Here is a 21,956-nt window from a genome sequence, read left to right as displayed (position 1 = left end):
GAAACCAGCTCTATTACCAAACAGGTCCGTAGGGACCTCGAATGCTTGATGACGTTTTTCATTGTCCGTGATACACTCCCATTCCCCGCCCCTCTCCCTCCCTCCGCTCCACCTTTCCTGGGTCTCACGCGCCAATTTTGGGTTTAAATAACCGCTATATGTGAATGCTGCTTCATGTTGTATATTGTCCTGATGAAGGGGGCTCTCCGCCCCTGAAATGCGTCGACTGTAAATAAAAAGTATTGTGTTACCAATACTTACCTGCTTCCGACTCCTGCTGACAGCGCCATCCGAAAGGTTCAGTTTCTTTCTTCTTCTGCATCGATATCTCTCCCCAACGAATGCTCTCACAGCACGGGCTGGAACCTAGGCAGCAGCGCAGGCACACCGCACGCTGATCGGGAAAATCAGCACAGCCTACATATAGGTGTTGTGACTTTTCACAACATTTTCTGGTAAGAGTTCTTACTATTATTTTATGATTTTATGATACAACACCACACATGAGGCACTGCCTCCTGTCTTTCTTTTATCTTTTTCTCCACTGTACTCACTCAAGAAAATAAACTGTCAGATGAAATACAGAATGTAAAAGTAAATTCCCCATTAAAAGTGCCCTGTCTGACCCCAGCAAGAAATACAGCGGCGTCTTAAAAAGATTAGAATAGACAAATCGCCGGGAACAGATGGCATACTCCCCCATATCCTAAGACAATTAAGTAATGTCTTAGCCAGACCCTTAATTCTGATATTTAAGGACTCTATACTGACAGGGAGTGTTTCACAGGATTGGCGCATAGCAAATGTGCTGCCAATATTCAAAAAAGGTCCAAAAACAGAGCCCGTAAACTATAGGTCGGTAAGTTTAACATCAGTCATGGGTAAACTGTTTGAAGGTTTTCTAAGAGATGCTATCTTGGAGTACCTCAATAAAAATAAGCAAATAACGCCATATCAGCATGGCTTCCTGAGGGATAGGTCATGTCAAACTAATTTAATCAGTTTCTATGAGGAGATAAGTTCAAGACTTGACCGTGGCGAATCAATGGAAGTCGTATATCTGGACTTCTCCAAAGCATTTGACAATGTACCACATAAAAGGTTACAAAAAAAACTAAAGCTCATAAATAGAGTTGAGCGAACACCTGGATGTTCGGGTTCGAGAAGTTCGGCCGAACTTCCCGGAAATGTTCGGGTTCGGGATCCGAACTCGACCCGAACTTCGCCCCGAACCCGAACCCCATTGAAGTTAATGGGGACCCGAACTTTTCGGCACTAAAAAGGCTGTAAAATAGCCCAGGAAAGGGCTAGAGGGCTGCAAAAGGCAGCAAAATGTAGGTAAATCCCCTGCAAACAAATGTGGTTAGGGAAATTAATTAAGATAAAAATAAAATAAATTAAAATTAACCAATATCAATTGGAGAGAGGTCTCATCGCAGAGAATCAGGCTTCATGTCATAGCAGAGAATCAGGCTTCACGTCACCCACCACTGGAACAGGCCATTGTCAGATATTTAGGCCCCGGCACCCAGACAGAGGAGAGAGGTCCCATAGCAGAGAATCAGGCTTCAAGTCATAGCAGAGAATCAGGCTTCAAGTCATAGCAGAGAATCAGGCTTCATGTCATAGCAGAGAATCAGGCTTCACGTCACACACCACTGGAACAGGCCATTGTCAGATATTTAAGCCCCGGCACCCAGACAGAGGAGAGAGGTCCCATAGCAGAGAATCAGGCTTCATGTCATAGCAGAGAATCAGGCTTCAAGTCATAGCAGAGAATCAGGCTTCATGTCATAGCAGAGAATCAGGCTTCACGTCACCCACCACTGGAACAGGCCATTGTCAGATATTTAGGCCCCGTCACCCAGACAGAGGAGAGAGGTCCCATAGCAGAGAATCAGGCTTCATGTCATAGCAGAGAATCAGGCTTCAAGTCATAGCAGAGAATCAGGCTTCATGTCATAGCAGAGAATCAGGCTTCACGTCACCCAACACTGGAACAGGCCATTGTCAGATATTTATGCCCCGGCACCCAGACAGAGGAGAGAGGTCCCATAGCAGAGAATCAGGCTTCATGTCATAGCAGAGAATCAGGCTTCAAGTCATAGCAGAGAATCAGGCTTCAAGTCATAGCAGAGAATCAGGCTTCATGTCATAGCAGAGAATCAGGCTTCACGTCACCCACCACTGGAATAGGCCATTGTCAGATATTTAGGCCCCGGCACCCAGACAGAGGAGAGAGGTCCCATAGCAGAGAATCAGGCTTCATGTCATAGCAGAGAATCAGGCTTCATGGCATAGCAGAGAATCAGGCTTCACGTCACCCACCACTGGAACAGGCCACTGTCAGATATTTTTAGGCCCCGTCACCCAGACAGAGGAGAGAGGTCCCATAGCAGAGAATCAGGCTTCATGTCATAGCAGAGAATCAGGCTTCATGTCACCCAACACTGGAACAGGCCATTGTCAGATATTTTTAGGCCCCGGCACCCAGACAGAGGAGAGAGGTCCCATAGCAGAGAATCAGGCTTCATGTCATAGCAGAGAATCAGGCTTCATGTCACCCAACACTGGAACAGGCCACTGTCAGATATTTTTAGGCCCCAGCACCCAGACAGAGGAGAGGTTCATTCAACTTTGGGTTGCCCCGCAATATAATGGTAAAATAAAAAAAAAAGGATTGAATGAGGAAGTGCCCTGGAGTACAATAATATATGGTTAAGGGGAGGTAGTTATAAATGTCTAATCTGCACAAGGGATGGACAGGTCCTGTGGGATCCATGCTTGGTTCATTTTTATGAACGTCAGCTTGTCCACATTGGCTGTAGACAGGCGGCTGCGTTTGTCTGTAATGACGCCCCCTGCCGTGCTGAATACACGTTCAGACAAAACGCTAGCCGCCGGGCAGGGCAGCACCTCCAAGGCATAAAAGGCTAGCTCTGGTCACGTGGACAATTTGGAGACCCAGAAGTTGAATGGGGCCGAACCATCAGTCAGTATGTGGAGGGGTGTGCACACGTACTGTTCCACCATGTTAGTGAAATGTTGCCTCCTGCTAACACGTTCCGTATCAGGTGGTGGTGCAGTTAGCTGTGGCGTGGTGACAAAACTTTTCCACATCTCTGCCATGCTAACCCTGCCCTCAGAGGAGCTGGCCGTGACACAGCTGCTTTGGCGACCTCTTGCTCCTCCTCTGCCTTTGCCTTGGGCTTCCACTTGTTCCCCTGTGACATTTGGGAATGCTCTCAGTAGCGCGTCTACCAACGTGTGCTTGTACTCGCGCATCTTTCTATCACGCTCCAGTGCAGGAAGTAAGGTGGGCACATTGTCTTTGTACCGGGGATCCAGCAGGGTGGCAACCCAGTAGTCAGCACACGTTAAAATGTGGGCAACTCTGCTGTCGTTGCGCAGGCACTGCAGCATGTAGTCGCTCATGTGTGCCAGGCTGCCCAGAGGTAAGGACAAGCTGTCCTCTGTGGGAGGCATATCGTCATCGTCCTGCGTTTCCCCCCAGCCACGCACCAGTGATGGGCCTGAGCTGCGTTGGGTGCCACCCCGCTGTGAACATGCTTCATCCTCATCCTCCTCCACCTCCTCCTCATCCTCGTCCTCCTCGTCCTCCAGTAGTGGGCCCTGTCTGGCCACATTTGTACCTGGCCTCTGCTGTTGCAAAAAAACTCCCTCTGAGTCACTTCTAAGAGACTGGCCTGAAAGTGCTAAAAATGACCCCTCTTCCTCCTCCTCCTGCTCCTGGGCCACCTCCTCTTCCATCATCGCCCTAAGTGTTTTCTCAAGAAAACATAGAAGTGGTATTGTAACGCTGATAACGGCGTCATCGCCACTGGCCATGTTGGTGGAGTACTCGAAACAGCGCAACAGGGCACACAGGTCTCGCATGGAGGCCCAGTCATTGGTGGTGAAGTGGTGCTGTTCCGCAGTGCGACTGACCCGTGCGTGCTGCAGCTGAAACTCCACTATGGCCTGCTGCTGCTCGCACAGTCTGTCCAGCATGTGCAAGGTGGAGTTCCACCTGGTGGGCACGTCGCATATGAGGCGGTGAGCGGGAAGGCCGAAGTTACGCTGTAGCGCAGACAGGCGAGCAGCGGCAGGATGTGAACGCCGGAAGCGCGCACAGACGGTCCGCACTTTATGCAGCAGCTCTGACATGTCGGTGTAGTTGTGAATGAACTTCTGCACCACCAAATTCAGCACATGCGCCAGGCAAGGGATGTGCGTCAAACCGGCTAGTCCCAGAGCTGCAATGAGATTTCGCCCATTATCGCACACCACCAGGCCGGGCTTGAGGCTCACCGGCAGCAACCACTCGTCGGTCTGTTGTTCTATACCCCGCCACAACTCCTGTGCGGTGTGCTGACGTTTACCCCGGGCTTTGCTGAAGTTGGTGGTGAAGGTGTGTGGCTGACTGGATGAGCAGGTGGGAGAAGAGGAGGAGGAAGCCGAGTAGGAGGAGGAGGCAACAGGAGGCAAAGAATGTTGCCCTGCGATCCTTGGCGGCGGAAGGACGTGCGCCAAACAGCTCTTCGCCTGGGGCCCAGCCGCCACTACATTTACCCAGTGTGCAGTTAGGGAGATATAGCGTCCCTGGCCGTGCTTACTGGTCCACGTATCTGTGGTTAGGTGGACCTTGCCACAGATGGCGTTGCGCAGTGCACACTTGATTTTATCGGATACTTGGTTGTGCAGGGAAGGCACGGCTCTCTTGGAGAAGTAGTGGCGGCTGGGAACAACATACTGTGGGACAGCAAGCGACATGAGCTGTTTGAAGCTGTCTGTGTCCACCAGCCTGAATGACAGCATTTCATAGGCCAGTAGTTTAGAAATGCTGGCATTCAGGGCCAGGGATTGAGGGTGGCTAGGTGGGAATTTACGCTTTCTCTCAAATGCTTGTGAGATGGAGAGCTGAACGCTGCCGTGTGACATGGTTGAGATGCTTGGTGACGGAGGTGGTGGTGTTGGTGGTACATCCTCTGTTTGCTGGGCGGCAGGTGCCAACGTTCCTCCAGAGGCGGAGGAAGAGGCCGAGGCGGCAGCAGCAGAAGAGGTAGCAGGGGGAGCCTGAGTGAGTTCCTTGTTTTTAAGGTGTTTACTCCACTGCAGTTCATGCTTTGCGTGCCTGGTCATGCAGGTTGTGCTAAGGTTCAGAACGTTAATGCCTCGCTTCAGGCTCTGATGGCACAGCGTGCAAACCACTCGGGTCTTGTCGTCAGCACATTGTTTGAAGAACTGCCACGCCAGGGAACTCCTTGAAGCTGCCTTTGGGGTGCTCGGTCCCAGATGGCGGTGGCCAGTAGCAGACGGACTCTCTTGGCGGCGGGTGTTCTGCTTTTGCCCACTGCTCCCACTTTTGCTACGCTGTTGGCTCGGTCTCACCACTGCCTCTTCCTCCGAATTCTGAAAGTCAGTGGCACGACCTTCATTCCATGTGGGGTCTAGGACCTCATCGTCCCCTGCATCGTCTTCCACCCAGTCTTCCTCCCTGACCTCCTGTTCAGTCTGCACACTGCAGAAAGACGCAGCAGTTGGCACCTGTGTTTCGTCATCATCAGAGACGTGCTGAGGTGGTATTCCCATGTCCTCATCATCAGGAAACATAAGTGGTTGTGCGTCAGTGCATTCTATGTCTTCCACCGCTGGGGAAGGGCTAGATGGATGCCCTTGGGAAACCCTGCCAGCAGAGTCTTCAAACAGCATAAGAGACTGCTACATAACTTGAGGCTCAGACAGTTTCCCTGATATGCATGGGGGTGATGTGACAGACTGATGGGCTTGGTTTTCAGGCGCCATCTGTGCGCTTTCTGCAGAAAACTGGGTGGGAGATAATGTGAACGTGCTGGATCCACTGTCGGCCACCCAATTGACTAATGCCTGTACCTGCTCAGGCCTTACCATCCTTAGAACGGCATTGGGCCCCACAAAATATCGCTGTAAATTCTGGCTGCTACTGGGACCTGAGGTAGTTGGTTCACTAGGACGTGTGGCTGCGGCAGAACGGCCACGTCCTCTCCCAGCACCAGAGGGTCCACTAACACCACCACGACCATGTCCGCGTCCGCGTCCCTTACTTTTCCTCATTGTTACCGTTTACCACAATAAGAAAAAAATTATTTGGCCCAATGTATTGAATTCAAATTCAGGCCTTTTTTTACAGGCACCTAACACTGTCTGGCTATCTATTTAGGTACCGTATTACACTAATACAGGCACAGCAGTGACGACAGATTTAGCTGAATATAAATTGTAGGCCTAGTATTTAGGCCCTGGATGACAGGTATCCCTTTTACGGACAGAATTAGATTTGGAAATGCACGGTAGCGTGTGAAGTTATTGAGGATGACCCTATCAGCACCTTCAATCTAATATACCCTTCTATGGATAGATTTAAACTTGGCCTGATACAGCAGAAAACAATTATTTAGGGAATTGCTAAGTTGGGAATTGTATTCAACCCAGAACAAAAACTGTGCTTCGGCAGACAGCAGACAGTATTACAATTGGCTAGCCACAGCTAAAACACCAGATTTAGGGTACTGCTATTTTGGCAATTGTATTTTACCCCTCAATAAAATAGCAAGCACAGCCAGGCCCATGATGTAGGATATAGCAAAAAAAAAAAAACACACTATTGATGGTTAAAAATGGACTTGGTTGCAGCTTGTTCTGGCGCACCACAAGACACAAAATGGCCGCCGATCACCCCAGAAAAAAGTGACTGAAAAACACTCTGGGCAGCCTTAAAACAGTGAGCAATTGAATAGCAGAGGTTGTATGATACACAGCTGTATATCGATCACTTCAGTAAGTAAATCACTGCCTAATCTGGCCCTAACAGCAGCAGCTGCATCCTATCCCTACACTGATCAGAGCAGAGTGACGTGCGGCGCTACGTGACTCCAGCTTAAATAGAGGCTGGGTCACATGCTGCACTGGCCAATCACAACCATGCCAATAGTAGTCATGGCTTTGATGGCCTCTTGGGGCAAGTAGTATGACGCTTGTTGATTGGCTGCTTTGCAGCCTTTCAAAAAGCGCCAAGAAAGCGCCGAACACCGAACCCGGACTTTTACGAAAATGTTCGGGTCCGTGTCACGGACACCCCAAAATTCGGTACGAACCCGAACTATACAGTTCGGGTTCGCTCATCCCTAGACATAAACAATTTTTGGATGATACAGTCGTACTGAGGTACTCCCCTTTGTAGCTTCGATGTTAGCCGGTGGCAGCTCATGCATGACACCTGCCGTTTGCTCAGGCCCTTTGAGGAGGCCACTTTAATTGTCAGTCATCAGGTCTACGGGATGAACAACGTTATTCCACTGATTCATGTCCTGGAACAGATGCTGCTAAATCTGGCTAGCCAGGGGAAAGGAGATGTGGCGACTACATCTCACGCCCACATGAGCCCTGTGGGGGCTGAACTAGAGGAGGAGGAGGAGGAGGACATTTGAGCACAAGCAATGCGTAGAGAAATGGCTGGTTTTTCTACACAGGTGACAGGAAAGGAGGAACAGGAGCTGCCGAAAAAGCTACAGGGCGATGAGGAAGACGAGGCAGATGACCCAGACACACCATGGCAGTATGCAGTGGAGTTGCAGGCAGGGAATCCCTCCGAGTCACTTGAGTAAATGGCCTGATGCATGCTCAGTTGCTTGCGTAGTGACAGCCGGATTGTCACCATTCGGAAGAGGGATGACTACTGGCTCTCCACCGTGTTAGACCCTCGCTACCATTCCAAAATGGGGGCCTTTTTTACACCCACTGAGAGGGAGGAGAAACTGAACTACTAATGAGACATCCTATGTAGTCAGTTGGCTGCTGCCTATGAGCACCATCGCCCATCCTCACGCAGGTCTGACCGGGGGGAGCTCTGTGCTCAAGTTCCACTGCCATGGCTGCTAGGGGAGTTTGGGGGGACAGGAGCAGTACCAGCTCCATCAGCAGCAACTTAAGTCTAGAGTCACTGATGAGCAGTTTTCTTCACCCGCCTACTGAAGAAACTACTTACCAGCAGCAGCAGGTAGACATAGAGCAGAATCTGAACCAGCAGGTTGTGGCAGACTTGGAGTGCACCCTGCAACCCCACATCAACAATCCCCTGGACTACTGGGCAGCCAAACTCGATTTGTGGCCACAACTGTCCAAGTTTTCCCTGGACAAGCTTTCCTGCCCGGCCAGCAGTATGGAATCAGAGTGGGTGTTTTGTGCGGTAGGGGCCATAGTTACCCTAAGGAGAACTCTCCTGTCCACCCAAAATGTGGAGAAACTGACCTTTGTGAAGATGAATCAGGCGTGGATCAGCCAGGATTTTCAAACACCAGTGCCTGATGCATCAGACTAGATTATCCATGGTGCCACACCTACACTTTGACAAAAGAGACCTGTTTCTTCTGGCTACGTGCTTCAGCTACTATTCTGATGCTGCCACCCGCCTGATGCCATACCTGCTTCCAACCACCATCTTCAGCTGGTACTGGTATTGCTCCCCACCATGTTACTGGGCCACTCTGTGGTCCCCTCATGCTGATGCCACCTCCCCACTATGTCACTGGGCCACTCTGTGGTCTCCTCATGCTGCTCCCACCTCACTGCTATGTCACTGGGCCACTCTGTGGTCTCCTCATGCTGCTGCCACCTCAACACTATGTCACTGGGCCCCTCTGTGGTTTCCTCATGCTGCTGCCACCTCCCCACTCTGTAACTGGGCCACTCTGTGGTTTCCTCATGCTGCTGCCACCTCCCCACTCTGTCACTAGGCCACTCTGTGGTCTCCTTATGCTGCTGCCACCTCACCACTATGTCATTGGGCCACTCTGTGGACTTCTCATGATATTCCCACCCTCCCCACTTCATGACTGGGCCATTATTTTGCCTTTTTGGCCTGGTTGACATCATCATTTATTTGACCCTTCTTCTGAACTGTCAGAAGAAAGGAAAAATGAGATGCACAACGGATCCTGTCTATGTAGCAGCTGTAAGGCCTGTATGACATTGTCCCTATTTTGCATCAGAATTGGCTTCTGATTTGGTAGCCAAAAGCAGGAGTGGGTACAAAACACAGAAGACATTCAAATATTCTGTGTCACGTGTCATCTCTGTTTTGGATCCACTTCTATTTATTTTTTTTTGCTTTAGCAATACTGATGGATTACTGACCAAATGCTGACCGAGTGAAGGTGGATACTCAACAGACAGGATCTGTTTTTGTGGGGGGTTATTGTTCTGATGGATCAAAGGAAAGGCAAAATAATCAGTAACGTCAACACAAACTTACTGCTGACACCCTCTCGCTGACACACCACGGATATAGGCCTCTCTAAGACCACCCTGAGACATTCATGCAGAAACCAAAGACGAACATTTCCATGTATACATTGCCTCCAGTGCTCAAATGTATTGAAAGGACCCCAATTCTATCACCCTCAGTCAGGTAGAAGCTTCCCGATTCGCGTTTTTTTCACGTGTGAAACCAATTTCGTTGTATACCTATTAAAATGTCCCTGTGGTAAGATATACAGTACAGACCAAAAGTTTGGACACACCTTCTCATTCAAAGAGTTTTCTTTATTTTCATGACTATGAAAATTGTAGATTCACACTGAAGGCATCAAAACTATGAATTAACACATGTGGAATTATATACATAGCAAACAAGTGTGAAACAACTGAAAATATGTCATATTCTAGGTTCTTCAAAGTAGCCACCTTTTGCTTTGATTACTGCTTTGCACACTCTTGGCATTCTCTTGATGAGCTTCAAGAGGTAGTCCCTTGAAATGGTTTTCACTTCACAGGTGTGCCCTGTCAGGTTTAATAAGTGGGATTCCCCACTTATTAAATCCCACTTATTAAACCTGACAGGGCACACCTGTGAAGTGAAAACCATTTCAGGGGACTACCTCTTGAAGCTCATCAAGAGAATGCCAAGAGTGTGCAAAGCAGTAATCAAAGCAAAAGGTGACTACTTTGAAGGACCTAGAATATGGCATATTTTCAGTTGTTTCACACTTGTTTGTTATGTATATAATTCCACATGTGTTAATTCATAGTTTTGATGCCTTCATAGTCATGAAAATAAAGAAAACTCTTTGAATGAGAAGGTGTGTCCAAACTTTTGGTCTGTACTGTATGTAGGATACGTGACCGTGTATGTCAGCACAAATCAAACATCAGACGAAAAAATCTACTTCTTCCAGTGCCAGCACACTTCGAGTCAGCAGGTCACAATCTATCACAACTGAAATACCAAGTGATTAAACAGGTGACACCTAGTCGGAGGGGAGGTGATAGAATCAAACTGTTAAAAACAAGGGAAGCATACTGGATCCACACTCTTCATAGTCTGGAACCCAAAGGACTAAATAGGGAATATGAAATTCACAACCTCATCTAAGTCATCAATTATACACAGTATGATGTACGGAGGTACAATACAATGAAATAATCACCAATATCCAATTTTCGGTATTGAATATGCCCTCCCTTTCTCTAACATATGACATCCCTGTCCCTGTCTCTCACTATATCCATAGACCCTCTTATGATTGGTCCGTTTGGGATTTATGTACCTCTATACCTTATACCGTATACCTTAGTATGTGTTAGCATGTGGAAACGTAACTTCCACCACCATCTCATTTATTATGTCATTCCTTTTTAGATGAATTAATCACATTGCCCTTCACATCCTGGGGTCATCCATAGTATGTTACATGTTTGATGTCGTACATTATAGGCTTTATGTCTTATGTCCGTATGTCTTATTGTACATGTTCATATATCTCATATTCATATATTCATATATTCTACTCTCCCCCTCTATCCTTCCCTGCTCACATCTTGTGTCTTGTCTGCCTATACCCTTTATGTTCATATATCTCATATTCATATATTAATTTATTCTACTATCCCCCTATATCCTTCCCTGCTCACATCTTAAGTCTGGTCTGCCTATACCCTTTATTTTCCTCTGTACTAAGCGCTGGGACTAAGTGCGCTCCAGATATCTCTCATAATGATAGCGGGGCTCAAAGCGAGGCCTGACACGCAATAGTACAGTCTGCACATGCGCAACACCCGATTCTCAAGCGAGGCTTGAGACGCATCGTTGTAGCCTATACCGGAACTCACTCCTAACAGAAGCGAGGCTTGAGACGCATCGGCGTCCACTACGCATGCGCTACACCTCCCAATACCGGACACGCTCCCTTAAATAAGGGCGCGCGTCCTCAGTTACCTAGGCGCTTTCCAGATAGTGCGAATGCACTAATTATCCCGACGCCCGCATCCTGTACATCTACCCTAATAAGCGGCAGAAGGTAGGACATATTTTCACTTTATAGGGATAAGCTATTGATACCTGTTTATGGACTAGTGATCGCCATTAGTCTTCCCTATGTAGCAGTTTTATATGATCAGAAGCCTAGCTGTTGATACCTGTTTATGGTTTGATGATCTCTATTAAGTCTTTCCTGTGTACCAGCTGCATATGATCAGAAGCCAAACTGCATACTTTGTTGCCACCACCACCCTATTCTCTCCCCCTTCGCTCCGCTCCTCCCAATCTTTTTCACTTATCCATGGATTCAACTTCATATGCCTATGCTCCATTTAGTATGGAGACATTTAACCTTTATTCTATCCAATAACTGAACCATATCATCACGATAATGCATGCTTTTTACTCCTGTAATGCTGCTGGTGCTCACGGATTACCTATGTGTGCTATGGACCTCTTTTCATATGGACAATATACCCCTTAACATGATCTCAGTGGAGGCAGCCCTATTACGGGACCTGACCACAGTACCTGCACCTAGGATACCTAGGTGACCATGGACGGATATACGGATATGTCCGGCCATTGACTGACAGGTAAATGGGACCACAGAACCTTCTGGACTTCAATTATTGCATATATTGCTTTTCTGCTTTAAACCTGTGCTTTATACCTGTGCCTTATCTATATTCGATGTACTTGCCATGGTACATTATGCAAATGTTTGTATGTAATATGTGTTTACATTGTTCACTTTATAAAAATTTTATCCTTTCCTTTTACTGTAGTCTGATGAAGGCCAAGGTGTGGCCGAAACGTCATTACTGTACACAGCCGCAAATACCAATTAAAGTATTCCTTGTTTTGCAACGCAATTGCTGGAGTTTTTATATCTTCACTGAAACAGGGGTGGGAACCCGACTTCCAGCGGCAAACGGACGGCAGAGTGCCACGAAGTTTTGCTTATATATTTACCCTCTCCACTCTGTCAGGGGGGCTTTGTATAAGTGTTCAATAGAACAGGTTCTCCATCTTATTGGAATCAGCTGACCACGGTGTAAAAGGAGTGCGCTCTTTCATGCTATAGTAGGATCTTGAGTTCACACTTGAGTTATTTGGTCAGTTTTGGCCCCGCAATTGACCAAATAAATGAATTGTGAAGTGATTCTAAGAGCGACGAGATGTTCATAACTATTAGTCAAATGTATTAATGGCGTTCTTAATTTGTATGAAGAGACGTTCTACTCAGCTTGGTGTGAGTATTGAAATATACATGGTATAATCTTAGTTCTTATGCATCATATATTTGCAGACTCTGTGGTGGTTTGGATGTATAATTAGTCTGATATGTAATATTTTCAAGCTTCACTGTCTATGTATGGGCTCCTAATTCACAATAGGTCTTATTCATTAGTTGGTTCATTGTACTCTGTACAGCTATACAATGTGTCAAGTGGCTGTACTTGTATCATCAGTCTGCTTGGTCTGCTCACATTTGTATTCTTCTCCTCTCTGCTTTCTGCTGTAGCATGTGTGTAGTGCTTGCTTGAAATCCAGTTTGACTTCAGGAGCAAATGGCTAGCTTGCTTTTGCTGTGTGCACTTAGTACCAGCCTCTCTAGCATCTGTTTGTATACTGCTGTTCTTTTTTCTCTGTCACTTCCAATTTTAACAAGTAATAAAATAAAAAGCTCCAATGGGTGTGTGGCCAAGGGGAATAGCAAGGAAGGGGGGGCAAGTGGGGTAGGTGCACAAGGCACAGAGGGTTGAGGGTGCACCTGGTTAGTTCATTTAGATGGTGAAGCAGGGTGCTGTCCACTCCCTGCTTCACAGTTCAGCTGAGCCATGGCACTCCCCAGCAGGCAACGCATTGCGATGGTGGGCTGTGTGGGAGAAGCGTGCAGGCCCGGGAATCAGCCTCCTGCCTGCAAGGCCCAGCAGCACAATGTGTGTGTGACCACATCACGCTGCTGCTGGGGGATGCCGGATGTGATCAGATCATCAAGGAAACAGGTTAGTATTTGTGTTTTTTTAAACTTTATTAACCCCTTAACACATAATGCCGTACATGTACAGCATTATGTGCAGGGAATTTTATGGAGCGGGCTCAGCACAGCACCATACAATTCCCTGCGCATAATGCCGTACAGACGCGGTGGGTGCCGGTTGTAAAATATAGCAGGCACGTGGCCGCAATGACACCAAAACCAGAATCATACAGCTTTATCTCAGTATGATTCCATTACATAAAGGTTATGCAGAGGCACACAGCATTATCAATCATGATAATGCGTGCATTTCCAAAGTCCAGAACGCACAATCCCTCTCTCACACGGAGTGTGATTCCTGCAAAGGACATGCTTGGGTGAAAGAACTCTAAGGAGGCTAAAAGTTATTAAGAAAAAAGTAAAAAAAAATAAAAACTCAAAAATATTAAAAGTTTAAAACACCCCCTTTCTCAACTTTACATATAAAAATGTATAAACAATGGAAAACAAAAGTATCAGATATCGCCGAATCCCCAAAAATCTGAATTATTAAAATATTTTTAAAATATGAACGCTGTTACGGAAAAAAACTATAAACATATTTTTAGCCATCCTGTCCCCTCAAAAAAGTTGAATAACAGTGACCAAATAGTTTTACATACCACAAAAATTGTACCAATAAAAACAACAGTTTGTCCCACAAAAAAACAAGCCCTCATGTAGCTCTGTAGACTGAAATTAAAGTTATGGCTTTCAGAAAATGGCGATGCAGAGAAAATGTAATTTTTTTGGATAGGTTTTTTATTTTTTGGCATCACCATAATGGCATTGAGCAACAGAATAAGGATCTCTTATGATTTCTAGCTCACATTGAACACTGTCAAAACCCTAAAAACCTTGTGTTTATCTTTTTCAATTTTACCCTACAAAGAATTTTTTTCCAATACAGTTTTTTTTCCAGTATTGTTTTCCAATACACGACATGGTAAATTAAATGGTACTGTTAAAAATGCATCTTGTTCTGCAAAAAATAAGCCCTCATATGGCCTCATATGGGGAGGAAAAATCTAAAATGCAAAAATAAAAATAACAATTTGGAGACTCACCCGTCTATAGGTGGGGATACGGTGCTCGTGTCGTATTGACTCACCCAATCAAAAGTTAAATAAGATCAATATACAAAAACGATAGGCACTCACAATCTGAGACCAACCAGAGATAGCTATGTAAAAGGTTAGTATTTATTAGCACCTTATAAAAGCAAAACCATAAAATCTGGAATAAAAATACAAATACATAAAAAATATATAAAAAAGTATATAAATAGAATCAAAAAACCTTGACTGGTTACCATACAGTGTGGTGTGTAAAGTGTGGATAGCAGACACAGGTTACTGGAACCAATGAGGTGGCTGGCATCCACGCTGTTCACATCAAGATCTGCATATATCCACCAACCTAGAAGTATTCAGCATATATACGTCAATTCCTTACTTACTAAAACCACACCATTGGGTATATGTATCCTCATATGAGAGGCTATCAACATGCAATGGAGTGTTATACCCTCCTTAAACCACCATATATAATATGCATTGGGTATAATCTTTCATAACTGCAATGAACACATAAAGTGTACCAGTATTTTTCCTAAGGTTAGTTGGCCTCCCCAAAGTGCTTGCAAGGGTTAATTGAACTTGGAATCCGCTCAATGATTAAAAGTTAGTCAAGGGTTAATGAGACTCAAGTCTTTTGAGCTGAATACAGTGTGTCAATCCTTATAATAAAATGTAATATATGTAAAAGGTAGCCGTTTGCCTCATGTGACTCGTGAGTTAAGAGCTTGATGTCTCACGTGAGCCGGCGTTCCTCTCTTGGTCTCACAGCTGGGACATGGAGCGATAGGGAGAAGGATTAAGGATACCAAACTTTATCCATGGATATTTGCAAAAGTGGGTCTTCCAATATGCAGCCAGCGTATACACCAGATGTGTTTCGGAGTATTAACTTACTCCTTCATCAGTACCTGCTTAATCGTATCATGCCCACTTTTATAGCCAGCTCATATGTCATCTTAGATGGTAATTAGTTCCAAAATCCGTACTGGATCTATAGCTATCTCTAATATTGCATTTATACTACCTCAGTTTCTCTTGTTTGTAATAATATTTGACTTATAAGTCATACAATTCACCATATTCTGCAATCTCTCACCAAATAACACAGTTGCGGTTTCACTGCATTTTTACTGCGTTTTTTTTCAACAATGGTGCGTTTTTTGTTCTACAATTATTACTGATCATCTGGAAAGAGGTTGTAGATACATATCTCATAATAATAGGATCTTAGAACTTTTGCCCAAAAAATTAGTCAGACATTAAGTAACTGGAACAAGCATATTGTAGTGGATACAACCTACCTGTACTTACTCCTTATAATAATTTTGCATCATTATTTGTATTTAAATACATAATTTGTTCTTCAGGGTTACATAAATTGACTCGAAGGATGGGAAGGGTCCTCCCACCGGGGGAGATTGGAGCATTTTAAACAACAGACTGCTCTCTCCCGTCAGTGGGCGGCGCCCCCCCCCCATCCCCCCAGATTCCTACAAAAAGCCAAACAGTTCTAATACAGCATTAAGGCCTTCCGGTAGAAGTGTTAAATTCAAAAATTCTCCTTGATTCTAGTCTTGACATTCCTTTAATGTGATCTCCACATCTCCAGTGTCTTTCCACCTGTTCGAGTGCTGCAAAAATAAGGCCCTTAGGGTCTTGATCATGACATGAGGCACTGCAATGGGGACCAGGTTTGACCCCAGTTATGCCAATTTATTCATGGCACAATGGGAGTCAGAAATGATCACTCCAAAACTGGGGTCAGACCTGGTCCTTTGGCATCGCTATATCGATGACATCATCTTTATTTGACATAAGGTCATAGAAGACCTTTGGGGGACATTTAACTCCTTAAGGACTTATTTCACCTTAAGGACCAGGCAATTTTTTTGCAAATCTGACCAGTGTCACTTTAAGTGGTGATAACTTTAAAATGCTTTGACTTATCCAGGCAATTCTGAGATTGTTTTTTCATCACATATTGTACTTCATGACACTGGTAAAATGGAGTAAAAAAAAATCTTTTTTATTAAAAAAAAAATACCAAATTTGCAAATTTCCAAGTTTCAATTTCTCTACTTCTATAATACATAGTAATACCTACAAAAATAGTTATTACTTTACATTCCCCATATGTCTACTTTTTGGGGGACGTTACAAGGCTTAGAAGTTTAGAAGTAAATCTTGAAATTTCTCAGAACTTTTCAAAAAACAACTTTTTAAGGACCAGTTCAGGTCTGCAGACACTTTGTGAGGCTTACATAATAGAAACCACCCAAACTACACCCACCTAGAAACTACACCCCTCAAGGTATTCAAAACTGATTTTACAAACTTTGTTAACCCTTTAGGTATTCCACAAAAATTAATGGAAAATAGAGATACAATTTCAAAATGTAACTTTTTGGGCAGATTTTCAATTTTTAGATTTTTTTTACAGTTACAAATCAAGGGTTAACAGCCAAACAAAACTCAATATTTATGGCCCCGATTCTGTAGTTTACAGAAACACCCCATTTGTGGTCGTAAACTGCTGTACGGGCACACGGCAGGGCGCAGAAAGAAAGGAATGCCATACGGTTTTTGGAAGGCTGATTTTGCTGGACTGGTTTTTTTGACACCATGTCCCATTTGAAGGCCCCCTGATGTACCCCTAGAGTAGAAACTCCATAAATGTGACCCCATCTAAGAAACTACACCCCTCAAGGTATTCAAAACTGATTTTACAAACGTTGTTAACCCTTTAGGTGTTCCACAAGAGTTATTGGCAAATAGAGATTAAATTTCAGAATTTAAATTTTGTGGCAAATTTTCCATTTTAATCCATTTTTTCCAGTTACAAAGCAAGGGTTAACAGCCAAACAAAACTCAATATTTATGGCCCTGATTCTGTAGTTTACAGAAACACCCCATATATGGTCGTAAACTGCTGTACGGGCACTGTAATGACCGGCGTCACGCAAAGGGAGGGAAATGGGAAGGCCCTGTCCAAGGGAGAGGGAAAGATGGTGACCCCTGACTCACCTTGCGGCTGGCACCTGACTGCCCTGACGTCCCTAGACGGGTTCCTCACCCGTACGCCGATTACGTGCCTAAACCCTGGCTTTCCCTAAGATGAGCCCTATGTAGTGAACGGGGCGGTGGGATCACTAGTCCGCACCACTGACACTAAGAGGAAAACACCAAGGAGAGGACAAACAATACAGACAAACATATAATCCCAGGTGGGCGACAACAGCAGACCATGAAGGCCTAATAGGGATCCGGAGGGTAACGTTCTGGAACAACAACAAGGGAACACAGCTACACAGCTCCAGTGGGTCAGTATAGAAGTCCAGGCAGGAAGCTCTATATCTGGCAACCATAGAAGTGGGAGAGGGGAATATAAGGAGGTTGGGAGTGCTGGACAAGAAACAGCTGAGGAGAAGGAGCTACGGATCCCTGAGTGAGCCAAAAAGGGTTGCAAGGCAAACCCAGAAAGCTACCATAAAGAAAACACTATCTTTCTACATAGAGCGCGCAGCCACCCGCTGCGACTTCCTGACCCCGGGTATAACGGAGTCAGGCGTGGCTCTTGACACCCTCGTAACAGTACCCCCCTCTCTACGAGGGGCCTCCGGACACTCAGGACTAGGTCTCTCAGGATGAGAGGCATGAAAAGCCCGAACTAACCTGTCGGCGTTTACCTCAGACGCTGAAACCCACATTCTTTCCTCGGGACCGTAACCCCTCCAATGCACCAGATATTGAAGAGAGCGGCGGACCCGACGAGAATCAACAATTTTGGATATTTGAAACTCTAGATTACCATCCACAACAACAGGAGGGGGTGGCAGCGGTGACGGTTCTAGAGGTGGAACATATTTCTTGAGTAACGACTTATGGAAGACGTTATGGATTTTAAAAGTCTGAGGTAGCTCCAGGCGAAAAGCCACGGGGTTAATGATGGCTACTATTTTGTAAGGGCCAATGAACCTAGGACCCAGTTTCCAAGAGGGAACCTTTAATTTAATATTCCTAGTAGACAACCACACATAGTCATTCACTCCTAGGTCCGGACCTGGCGACCGTCTCTTATCAGCCATGCATTTATATTTACCTCCCATATTTTTCAAGTTAGCTTGCACCTTCTGCCATACCGATGAAAGAGATGATGAAAACCGTTCCTCTTCGGGAACCCCAGAAGACCCCCCCACTTTGAAAGTACAGAATTGGGGATGAAAACCATATGCACCAAGAAATGGTGACTTACCAGTAGATTCCTGACGGCGATTATTTATGGCAAACTCGGCTAACGGTAAATATGATGACCACACCTCTTGGTTTTCAGACACAAAACATCTTAGATATGTCTCAAGGTTTTGGTTGGTACGCTCAGTCTGTCTATTCGACTGAGGATGGAAAGCTGAGGAAAAGGACAAGTGTACCCCCAAACGGGAACAAAAAGCTTTCCAAAATTTAGAAATAAACTGGGTTCCCCGATCCGAAACAACATCGGAAGGGACCCCGTGAAGCTTCACGATTTCACTGATGAATACCTGAGCAAGAGTCTTAGCATTAGGTAGTGCGGGTAACGCAATGAAGTGTACCATTTTGCTAAACCTGTCCACTACTACCAAGATAACTGTTTTACCCGCAGACAAAGGTAAGTCAGTGATAAAATCCATTGACAGATGTGTCCATGGCCTATTGGGAATGACAAGTGGCAATAAAGATCCTGCAGGACGTGTATGAGAGACTTTCGCGCGCGCACAAGTAGAACAAGAAGACACAAAATCCATTACATCCTGACGCAACCTTGGCCACCAAAAACGACGAGACAATAGCTCCAAGGTTGCTTTACTACCCGGGTGCCCAGCAAGTGCCGAATTATGATGTTCCTTTAATAATTCGAGACGCAGGTTCAACGGTACAAACAATTTCTCTGAGGGGCAAGAGACCGGGGCGTCCCCCTGGGCCTCTAACACCTTCCCCTCCAGAGCAGAGTGTACCGCAGAGACAACCACTCCTCTTTGTAGAATGGGTACCGGATCACTCACATTACCTCCTCCAGGGAAACAACGAGATAATGCATCTGCCTTGGTATTTTTGCCCTAGGACGATAGGTAATAACAAAGTTAAACCTGGTAAAAAAAATAGCGACCACCTAGCTTGTCTAGGGGTGAGACGCTTAGCTGATTCGAGGTACAGAAGGGTTTTGTGGTCCGTAATCACAGTGACAGGGTGGATTGCCCCCTCTAAAAAGTGACGCCATTCTTCAAATGCTAGTTTAATAGCTAATAGTTCCCTATTGCCAATATCATAGTTCTTTTCTGCTGCAGATAGTTTTTTAGAAAAGAAAGCACAAGGACGCCATTTGCCAGGAGACGGACCCTGAGACAGCACAGCCCCCACTCCCACCTCTGACGCATCGACTTGAACAATAAAAGGCTGGGAGACATCAGGTTGGATTAGTACAGGTGCCGAGGTAAACCTCTCTTTTAGAGAGGAAAAAGCTATTTTAGCAGCGTCAGACCATTTAGAAAAATCAGTCCCCTTCCTAGTCATGTCAGTAAGGGTTTTACAATCACTGAATAATTTTTAATGAATTTTCTATAGAAATTTGCGAAGCCCAAGAACCGTTGCAGTGCTTTGAGGTTCTCAGGAAGATCCCAATCTAAAATTGCCTGGACCTTCCTAGGATCCATACGGAAACCTGAAGCAGATAATAAATAACCTAGGAACTGTATTTCCTGAACGGCGAAGACACACTTTTCAATTTTAGCATATAATTTATTCGTCTGTAGGACCTGCAGTACCTATCTGACATGCACCTCATGTGTTTTCAGATCAGACGAATAAATTAAAATATCATCTAGGTATATCACCACAAACCTGCCGATAAGATGACTAAAAATGTAATTAACGAGATGTTGGAAGACAGCAAAAGCATTGGTCAGACCGAAAGGCATGACTAGATTTTCATAATGCCCCTCAGGGGTGTTAAAAGCTGTCTTCCACTCATCCCCTTCCTTAATACGAATCAGATTGTAGGCCCCCCTAAGATCAAGTTTGGAGAACCACCTAGCACCCGCAATCTGATTAAACAGGTCAGTAATGAGAGGAAGAGGGTATGGGTCTCGGATGGTTATCCGGTTTAATTCGCGATAATCTAGGCAAGGACGCAGGCCCCCATCTTTATTTTTAACGAAGAAAAACCCTGCAGTCACGGGTGAAGAAGAGGGTCTGATGTGTCCCTTAGCCAATATAATCTTTCATGGCTTGTCTCTCCGGACCCAAAAGATTATATAACCTGGTCTTGGGTAATTTTGCACCGGGAATCAGGTTAACCGGGCAATCATAAGGACGTTGAGGTGGTAACTTCTGACAACCCTTTTCAGAAAAAACATCCTCAAAGTCCGAAACAAATGTAGGTAGGGTAGCTATGGAGGCGACTAAGCAATTGCTATTTAAGCAATTTTCTCTGCAATGCTCACTCCACTCCAATATCTCCCTGGCCTGCCAATCCACCACTGGATTGTGCGCTACCAACCAGGGAAGACCCAACACCACCGGAGTGGGAAGCCCCTCCAGAACATAACATGAAAGCAACTCGTTATGGTGGTCCCCTACCCGAAGGTGTAAGTTATGGACAATGTGAGTGAGGTTTCTCTGAGACAGAGGAGCAGAATCAATAGCGAATATGGGAATAGGTCTCTGTAGCGTACAGAGAGACAAACCCATAGTTTGGGCAAAATGGGCATCTATCAAATTTACTCCTGCTCCACTGTCTAGAAAAAAAGAAATAGTCTCCATCTTAACGCCAAAAACAACAACCGCTGGCAACACAAATTGCGATGTTCGTATGGAGGAAACGTATACTCCCCGGCTGACATCCTCCACACAGCCTGGGGTTAGTAGTTTTCCGACGGTCTTTTGTTTTTGAGGAAGGAAGGACAGACATTAATAAAATGACCACTCTCCCCACAGAAAAAACAAACCCCACGCCTACGGCGGGCCTCAGGAGGATGGGCCTGACGAGTAGTTCCTCCTAGCTGCATAGGCTCGTCTAAGTCCGTACAGACTAACTGCTGCTTGGGAGGGGTTACCAATTGCTCCGGTTTTTTCAATCTGTCCCTAAGACGTCTATCTATTCTGATAGCAAGGGACATAACCGCATCAAGGGAAAAGGGAGTCTCATACAGCGCAAGCGCATCCTTAATCCTTTCGGATAACCCAGAGCAGAACTGACTCCTGAGAGCCGGGTCGTTCCACTGGGTATCCGTAGCCCACCTACGAAACTCTGAGCAATACTCCTCTACTGGCCGCTCTCCCTGTAGGAGTCTCCGTAATTTTGATTCAGCCAGTGCGACTCGGTCAGGGTCGTCATATATTAGACCCCAAGGCCCCAAAAAATTCATCCACTGACCGGAGAGCCTGGGAATCAGCGGGTAAAGAGAACGCCCAGGATTGCGGGTCCCCCTGCAGCAGGGAAATAACAACCCCCACCCGCTGTTCTTCATTACCAGAGGAGTAAGGGCGCAGCTTAAAATATAATTTACAGGCCTCACGGAACGTC

This window comes from Bufo bufo, chromosome 9 (assembly GCF_905171765.1).
Source record: "Bufo bufo chromosome 9, aBufBuf1.1, whole genome shotgun sequence".
Lineage (NCBI taxonomy): Eukaryota > Metazoa > Chordata > Amphibia > Anura > Bufonidae > Bufo > Bufo bufo.
The sequence above is the reverse complement of the archived record's forward strand: the minus strand, read 5'-3'. Positions refer to the sequence as shown.